Raw genomic sequence first — 9,474 nt, 5'->3', positions numbered from 1 at the left:
TCGTTTAGATAAGCACCTAAGCAAGATGCTGTAATGCCTGCCATTTACCTTATTTTATTTGTTTATTTGTTTGTTATTATTTGTCTATTTATTATTGTTTGATTTTCATTCTATTAGTTATATGTCATTTTATTATTATTTGCTATTTACCTGTTGGTTTATTTCTTAACTATACCTACGAATTTATTAATTTTATTTTGTTATTTATATCATTATAATTTTTATTTATTTATTTTTTATTTATTTATCATTATTCTATTTTTTCCACATCCGACCTAGTTATAGACCAGAAGTTCTCCTGTCGGTATGCTCCGCCTTTGTAATCCTTTGTAGATACCTTCAGAACAGCAAAAAAAAGAAAAAAGAAAAAAAACAGAGCTGAAGAACAGTTTTTGGTCATCTCAAGACAAATTGAAGTCATCGGTCTGCAGACTGGAAGTCACGTGACCGAATTCAATTTAGTAGGTACCTTCAGAACCCCCCCCCCAAAAAAAAAATCAGAAGAAAAAGAGCTGAAGAACAGAGTCTTCGGTCATCTCTAGACAAGTTGAAGTCTGTTGAATGAAGGTCACATGATCGAAGTCGAATCAGTAGGTACCTTCAGAATCCCTCCCCCACTCCCCCACAAAAAAAAGCAACTAAAAAATCAGAGGACAAAGAGCTGAAGAACAGAGTCTTTGGTCATCTCAAGACAAGTTGAGGTCGTCGATCTGCTGACTGAGATGTCACGTTACCGAAGTCAAGGAGTAGGTACCTTCAGAACTCCCCCCCCCCCTAAAAAAAAAAAAAAAAGAGCTGAAGAACAGAGTCTTTGGTCATCTTAAGACAAGTTTAAGTCGTCAATCTGCTGACTGAAGGTCACATGACCGATGTCAATTTAATAGGTACCTTCAGAACACTCCCCAAAAAATAACAACAGCGACAACAACAACTCAAAGATCAGCTGACTGAAGGTCATGTGACCGAAATCGATTCACTTCCCAATCAAAAAGGTGGCTCTAATTTGCATGACCACCCACGCCAATCATGACGGCACGATGGCCATGATTAGGTAAACAAGGAAGAAGGGGACTCGCAAAGACAAATATGCAAAGAGCAGAGAAGAGATTAAAAAGAAACAAAAGAAATAGATTAGATATTAATGAGAAGAAGAAAGTCAAATAAAGGGGCCAAAGAAGCAATCTAGAGGGCAAAGATTATTTCTATTTTTTTTTTCTTTTCTTTTTTTATTAAAGGGTGAAATGAATTCAGCGTTATCTTGCTTCTGGGAAAGTGAAAAAAGACAACGACAAAATATAAGCAAATCCAATGGAAAATGTAAATATTAAAATGATAATAATAATAATCCAAATAATCTATTTAAGGATAGAGACTGAAGATCCTATGACGTGGTTGATATGTGGTCAAGGTCAGTGTTTTTTTTTCTTTTATTTTTCTGTGCTTGCCCCACATGGTTATATATCATCCAGAACCAGGACCAAGACTTAAGTGTTAAGTTGGGTTTTAACCCCATGATTACATAGTGACGTCTACAGTCTCCTCCTCCTCCTCCCCCTCCTCCTCCTCCTCCCCCTCCTCCTCCTCCCCCTCCTCCTCCCCCTCCTCCTCCTCCCCCCTCCTCCTCCCCCCTCCTCCTCCCCCCTCCTCCTCCCCCTCCTCCTCCTCCTCCCCCTCCTCCTCCTCCCCTCCTCCTCCTCCCCCTCCTCCTCCTCCCCCTCCTCCTCCCCCTCCTCCTCCTCCCCCTCCTCCTCCCCCTCCTCCTCCCCCTCCTCCTCCTCCCCCTCCTCCTCCTCCCCCTCCTCCTCCTCCTCCTCCCCCTCCTCCTCCTCCCCCTCCTCTTCTTCCTACTCCTCTTCCTCTTCCTTCTTTTCCTACTCCTTTGCTTCCCTCTCCTCTTCCTACTCCTCTTCCTTCTTCTCCTACTGCTCCTATTCCTCTTGTTTCTCCTCTGCTTCCTCCTCCTCTTTCTCATTCTCCGCCTCCTCCTCCTTTTCTTTCTCTTCCTCCTCCGCCTCCTCCTCCTTTTCTTTCTCTTCCTCCTCCTTCTTCTCCTCCTCTTGCTTCTGTTCTTCTTCTTTCTCCTCCTCTACTACCTCCTCGTCTTCCCCCTTCTCTACTTCCTCCTCCTCGTCCTCCTCCTTCTCCTCCTCCTCCTTCTCCTCCTCCTCCCTTTCCTCATCCCTCTTCCTTGTCCAGCTAGTTCAAGTGAATAATAATTAAAATCTACAAGATATTTCACTATACTAAAAGTATCTTTACAGAAATTGGTGTCTTTATAAATATTTTTTTCTCAAGAATTAGGCTTGGGTTGGTAGAATTCAGTTTACAGCTTGTTTTATTGATCAAACAAAATGTTGGTACAAAACCTATATCAGGTCTGATGAATGAAAATAAATGCATGTATAGATAAATGAATAAATAAATGAATCAATTGATAAATGAATAGGTAAGGAAATAAATATATGAATAATCAAAAAGTAAATAGATAAATAAACAAGTAAAAAACATATAAACAAATCAGCAAATAAATAGATAAGCTAGTGAACAAGTGAAAATAGATAAAAAAAACATCAAATTTTTTTTGTGTTTATCTGAGTAGATTTAAAAAATTGAAAGATTCAAAGAAAGCACTGCTTTTAGAGGAACGAAATAGAAGTAAAAAAAAAAAAAAAAAAAATAAGTCGCTACATCTGCGCTCCAACAGTAAAGGGAGTTCATCTTGTAAATCAAGGTTTCTGCAGAGCTGGGTGCGTTCCTCGGTGCGTTCCTCGATGTCCTGACTGACACATGTATAGTCAGAACACCGAGGAAGGTATCTAGGAACGCATATAGGAACGCAACAAGGAACGCAAATAGGAACGCAATTAGGAACTCATATAGTAACGCACTGAGGAACGCGCCCAGCTCTGGGTTCTTGTGCGACTTGCGCTGTATCCTACACAATACAACTTGCTAACGTTACAATGTTTCATACTCAGAAGTTCAAAATTGCAATGAAATGTGAAAAGTATGTAGGTTGCTAAACAAACACATATTTGAATAAACAAATAACTAAATAAATAAATACTTTTATATTTGAACAGACAAATCGATAGCTAGATAAACATATTTAACTTTGGAAAGCTCGTTCTCTTGTTTATAATTTTCTAATTTATTATACATGACTGTCGACCATGTCTGGGTGTTTTGTTCAATTAAGACCTGACCTTGACCGCAAAAACCACACACGTAGACACACACGCGCACACACACACATACATACACACACACACACACACACACACACACACACACACACACACACACACACACACACACACACACACACACACACACACACACACACACACACACACACACACACACACACACACACACACACACACACACACACACACACACACACACACACACACACACACACACACATGGAGCGTTCGAGAGGGAGTAAAACTACAGGGTATAACATTCCATAGGTTTTCTATCTATAAAAAGCTGAAATCTGGGTGAGTAAATATTGCTAAGGGAATAGTACATCCAACCCTAAACTCGATAAAACTATATATGTATATGTGTATATATATATATATATATATATATATATATATATATATATATATATATATATAAGTATATATATGTGTGTGTGTGTGTGTGTGTGTGTGTGTGTGTGTGTGTGTGTGTGTGTGTGTGTGTGTGTGTGTGTGTGTGTGTGTGTGTGTATGTGTGTCTGGTGACGGATTGGTAAGGCACTGGCCTCACAAGCCGGAGAACCGGGGTTCGATTCCCCGGCCGGGCGGAGACAAGTTGGGTTTGTCTCCTTTCACGTGTAGCCCCTGTTCACCTAGCAGCGAGTAGGTACGGGACGTTAGTCAAGGAGTTGTGACCTTGCATTCCCGGTGTGTGGAGTGTGAGTGGTCTCAGACCTACCCAGAGATCTGCTAATAATGAGCTCTGAGCTCACTGCCGTAGGGTGGTGTCTGGCTGTCTCGAAAAGAGGCTGCAGCAGATCCGAGGTGAATACACACACACACACACACATACACGTTCGAGAGGGAGTAAGACAACAGGGTATAACATTCCATAGGTTTTCTATATATAAAAAGCTGAAATCTGGGTGAGTAAATATTGCTGAGGGAATAGTACATCCAACCCTAAACTCGATAAAACTATATATGTATATGTGTATATATATATATATATATAATTGTGTGTGTGTGTGTGTGTGTGTGTGTGTGTGTGTGTGTGTGTGTGTGTGTGTGTGTGTGTGTGTGTGTGTGTGTGTGTGTGTGTGTTGCAGTGATCCTGGCAGTTATGTAATCTCCATGGTGACCTAGTTTCTGCTTCATTTTGATTGATTTGTTCTTCGATTTACGAAGAGAGCGCAAGAGTTCCTGGTGGCATTTTCTTTGGTATTGGTATAAGCAAAGACACACTTATAAACATACAAACAAACACACACACACGCGCACACAAACACACACACACACACACACACACACACACACACACACACACACACACACACACACACACACACACACACACACACACACACACACACACACACGAGATCTGAAAAAGAACAGTTTTCTACATAGAGTGGTGGACACTTGGAACAAACTGCACGAAAAAATAGTGTGTGCAAAAAACATTCACGAATTTAAAAACAAACTATACACTGCGAGATACAGTGATACTGCTGAGATCCTCTTCAGTGTAGTGTCAACAAATGTGGTCCGTAGTATCTTATCTGGAAACATAATGTGACTCGTTATTCCTACTGTGCTAAACACGGCAGAATGAATAACAAACAGCCTCTTCTATTGTCAAACTACAGCAATTTAGATATCTGTTAATAGAAAATGTTATTGTTAATATATTTGTCGTGTTCATCAATGGAAGGTGGGAAAGCAAATTGTGTTCATTGACTGAACAATCCTGGACCGCACTTCTAAGCTTTAGCTAGTTTTCTCGTTGGGTTTAATCGGTGAACAGTCTGGCGTTCTCCTTTCTTCTTAGCCTCTTCTTTGTGCGTCAGTTCCCTTCCATGTCCTCTCTTTGGATTCTTGTCGCTCTGTGAGGTTTCATGTCGGCTCTCCGCAGTCTGATCTAGACCATCTTTGATGTAGCTTCTCTCACTGCCATTCCGTTTCCCTGTACATCTTTCTTCCAGCTTTTGAACACTTTCCTTCTCTTGTACTCCTTTATCTCCCTCCCTCCCACCACTGCGTTTGATCTTGGATGCACTTGCTCTTTGGCCAGACTGTCTAGTTTCCCTTTCCCCCTTTTGCCTCTTACGTTGGTGAGCTTTCGTCATCTCGTCTGATGTGATGTACTTGTGAGGTAATTCTTTTTTTTCTTGCAAAAGAGTCTTGAGGAAAAGGAAAAATGGTTTATTATACAGACACGTGTTTTGTGTCTGTATTTTTGTAAATATGATACTTGTTGCTTATGTCTCCCAATAAGAATCCTCTCAGTTCTATTCTCACAACGCAGTCTTGAACAGTGAAATTTATTTTTCATTTTGCCACTTGTGTTTGCTTGTTCTAAATTGTCTATTTGACTGATTCATTTACATATTTATTTATATCTTTTTAGATTTATTTATCTATTCATTTGTTCCTTGATTACTTATTGCGTTTCATCATTTAGTAAATACACAGACGAAAAAATATGATACTTTTTACAATCTATCCTGATTCTTTACCATCTCTTATTCTATGTTAATATCTTCTATAAAATTGCGACCTTTATAGAAAGAGAGAAATAAATGTTTGGCGTAATGTGTTCATCTCTCTCTCTCTCTCTCTCTCTCTCTCTCTCTCTCTCTCTCTCTCTCTCTCTCTCTCTCTCTCTCTCTCTCTCTCTCTCTCTCTCTCTCTCTCTCTCTCTCTCTCTCTCTCCTTCCCTCCCTCCGACCCTCCCTCTCCCTCCCCCTCCCTCACTCCCTCCCCTCTCCCTCACTCCCTCTCCCTACCTCACTCCCTCCCTCTCTCTCCCTCCCTCCCTCGCTCCCTCCCATTTTCCTCCACGGTTGAGATAGAAGGACCGTCCTGCAGTCTAATCAACTTTTCCTGGATCTTGAGCCCTACTTGACTTCATTTGCGTCCGTTGCCGATCGCCTCTCTCTATTGCCTGACTTGCATCTCGTTACTTTTTCTCATCGCGTCTACTTGAACACACCATTGTGCCTCTGAATCAAAATGATTGAATTTTGAGTTCGGCGAATTCGTTGTATATTTCCTGTGGAGTATCGTCCCTGTCTGTCCTGTCGTTTAATTAGGTTCTGACTTGGTTTTCAAAATACATTGATCACGGAATTCTTAAGAACAGAAATGCTGGTGAGATGCCGGTGGATATTGATCTATTTTTGTCCGAAGCTTTATAGAATAAAAGTGCTCATTTTGACACAGTGGCGAAATATATGGATACTGCAGAGGGGATGGACACCTGTTTGAAAGGGATACTGAACAACCGAGACCCACAAAAGGCCACATATGTCCCTTCAATATTCATGTGTTTCAACGATGATACTTGGATGTACGATGATTATGAGATGAAGTGGGCTTCCGCTCATCTCTTGAAACCTTAACCCATTCAACTCCGATGACAAGATGTCTTGTCATTTGGTCAAATAAAACAAAAAATCATAAAACACCAAAATGTTTGATCAAACACCAGAAAAATATGACGTCAATCCTCGGCGAAGCGAGGATTGACGTCATATTTTTGACATCTTGTCATCGGAGTAGAATTGGTTAATGAAAGGTCTTATCACTTCGGTCTATCTATACCAAAAGGTCTTTCCTTCCTTATAAAGGAGGTAACCTATCAAGAAACCTGTTAACTTGGTTAACTGTATATTGAGTATACGACTATAATACAAGCTACTTATAGCTAAGCGTATATTCAGAATAAGATAAAAATGTTTTAATGAAAGAAGGTCTTACCAATTCGGTCTATCTATACCAAAAGTCCTTTTCCCCCAAATAAAGGAGGTAGCCAACCTAGATATCCAGCCACTCTTCACTTATCCAACACCCACACAACGCCCTTCTGTTTGTCTTTCTATCTTAGCTCTTTATGGATGAAAGACCAACCCTGCCCCCTTACGCACGGGCAGGGTTGATACTTCACTCCCCCCCAAAAAAAAACAAAAAAACAAAAAACAAAAACACGCCCACACCCACTGTCTGAGCCAGAAGAAATGCAGCAAAACCATTTACAAATAAGTAAAAGGTAACAAGCTCACAGCGGCAGAAGCTCCTCAGAAGGGCTAAGGATCTTAGACAGAACCCTCAGAGCCTTTGGTTGTGGACAAAATTTTCCTCTTCTAAACCGCAGACCCTTTGTTTGAGGACAAACTTTTCCTCTTCTAACCCACAGACCCTCTGGATGAGGACAGTTTTTCCTCTTCTAACCTGCAGATCCTTTGGTTGAGGACAATTTTTCTTTTTCTAACTCACAGACTCTTTGGCTGAGGACAAACTTTTCCTCTGCCAACCCGCAGACACTTTGTTTGAGGACAAACTATCCCTCTTCTAACTCACATACGCTTTGATTGTGGACAAACTTTTCCTCTTCTAACCCGCAGACCTTTTGGTTGAAGACAAATTTTCCTCTTCTAACCCGTAGACCCTCTGGTTGAGGACAAAATTTCCTTTTGTAAACCAAGACTCTTTGGTTGTGGACAAAAGTTTCCTCTTCTAACCCGCAGACCCTCTGGTTGTGGACAAGATTTTCCTTTTCTAGAAATGCCATGACCGTGGCTAGTTCCCTTCATAGAAAGTTCTTCAGACCCGTGTAATCAATCAGCTGTGGACATAACCCTGGATGACTAGAAACCCGGAGCCCCATTGAAGCTGGCAACGGTCATCTGGCCCTCCCACAAACATTTCTGTGAAGAAACTTTGGACTGCGAGAGGGAGTGTCTTCATATCACCAATTGGAAATAATGGAAAGAAGTGAGTAATTGCCGACTGTCAGCTCTCTTTGTGTTTATAGGTAGAGGAAATACAGAAGATGGTCATAAACAGAGATCTTCGGCCCAGATCGAGGACCGATTACCAGCCCATCGGGGTTGCACCTCTGAAAGGAAATAATGAATATGGTGGCGTGGACGGTAGAGAGACGATTTACTCTGATCACTCTGTGCAGGAATCATTAATAAGTAAATAAATGAAAATTAGTATGGTATGCCAAAAAACAAGGAAATAGTTGAATATATAAACGTAAATAGACAACAAATAGACACGAATAAATGAATAAATAAATGGATGAATAAATAGATGAAAAAAGGAATGAAGTAATGATAGAATGAAGGAATAAAGGAATGAAGAAAAGAGAAACGAGGGAATGAGGGAATAAAGGAATGAGGGAATGGATAAATGAAGGAATGAAGGGATGAGAATGAAGGAATGGAGGAGTGAAGGAATGAGGAATGAAGGAATAAGGGAATGAAGGAATGAAGGAATGAAGGAATGAAGGAATGAAGGAATAAGGGAATGAAGGAATGAAGGAATGAAGGAATGAAGGAATGAAGGAATGAAGGAATGAAGGAATGAAGGAATGAAGGAATGAAGGAATGAAGGAATGAAAGAATGAAAGAATAAAAGAATAAAAGAATAAAAGAATAAAAGAATAAAAGAATAAAAGAATAAAAGAATAAAAGAATAAAAGAATAAAAGAATGAGGGAATGAGGGAATGAGGGAATGAGGGAATGAGGGAATGAGGGAATGAGGGAATGAAGTAATGAAAGAATAGAAAATAAAAGATACATACATTCATACATGCTCATGCATGCATGCATGAGATACGCAAGGATATACTTAACTGCTGTTAATGGCAGACAGATGACATTGGAATCAATAACGAGAGTCAGTTTCCAGATGATCACAACTTCTCTTGGGGTTAAGACAGACAGGCAGGCAGACAGGTAGCCAGGCAGGCAGACAGACAGACATATAGATAGACAGAGGAAAACAGACAGAGGAAGACAGACAGAGGAAGTTAGACAGAGGAAGACAGACAGAGGAAGACAGACAGAGGAAGACAGACAGAGGAAGACAGACAGAGGAAGACAGACAGAGGAAGACAGACAGAGGAAGACAGACAGAGGAAGACAGACAGAGGAAGACAGACAGAGGAAGACAGACAGAGGAAGACAGACAGAGGAAGACAGACAGAGGAAGACAGACAGAGGAAGACAGACAGAGGAAGACAGACAGAGGAAGACAGACAGAGGAAGACAGACAGAGGAAGACAGACAGAGGAAGACAGACAGAGGAAGACAGACAGAGGAAGACAGACAGACAGACAGACAGACAGACAGACAGACAGACAGACAGACAGACAGACAGACAGACAGACAGACAGACAGACAGACAGACAGACAGACAGACAAAGGGAGAGGGCGAGGGACGAAGATGAGGGAGAGGTAGAATTATTTTTCTAACATTTCTTTTTTCTTA

This window comes from Oratosquilla oratoria, chromosome 10, assembly GCF_046742065.1.
Source record: "Oratosquilla oratoria isolate Oo_2021 chromosome 10, ASM4674206v1, whole genome shotgun sequence".
In the NCBI taxonomy this organism is placed as follows: Eukaryota; Metazoa; Arthropoda; class Malacostraca; order Stomatopoda; family Squillidae; genus Oratosquilla; species Oratosquilla oratoria.
The sequence above is the reverse complement of the archived record's forward strand: the minus strand, read 5'-3'. Positions refer to the sequence as shown.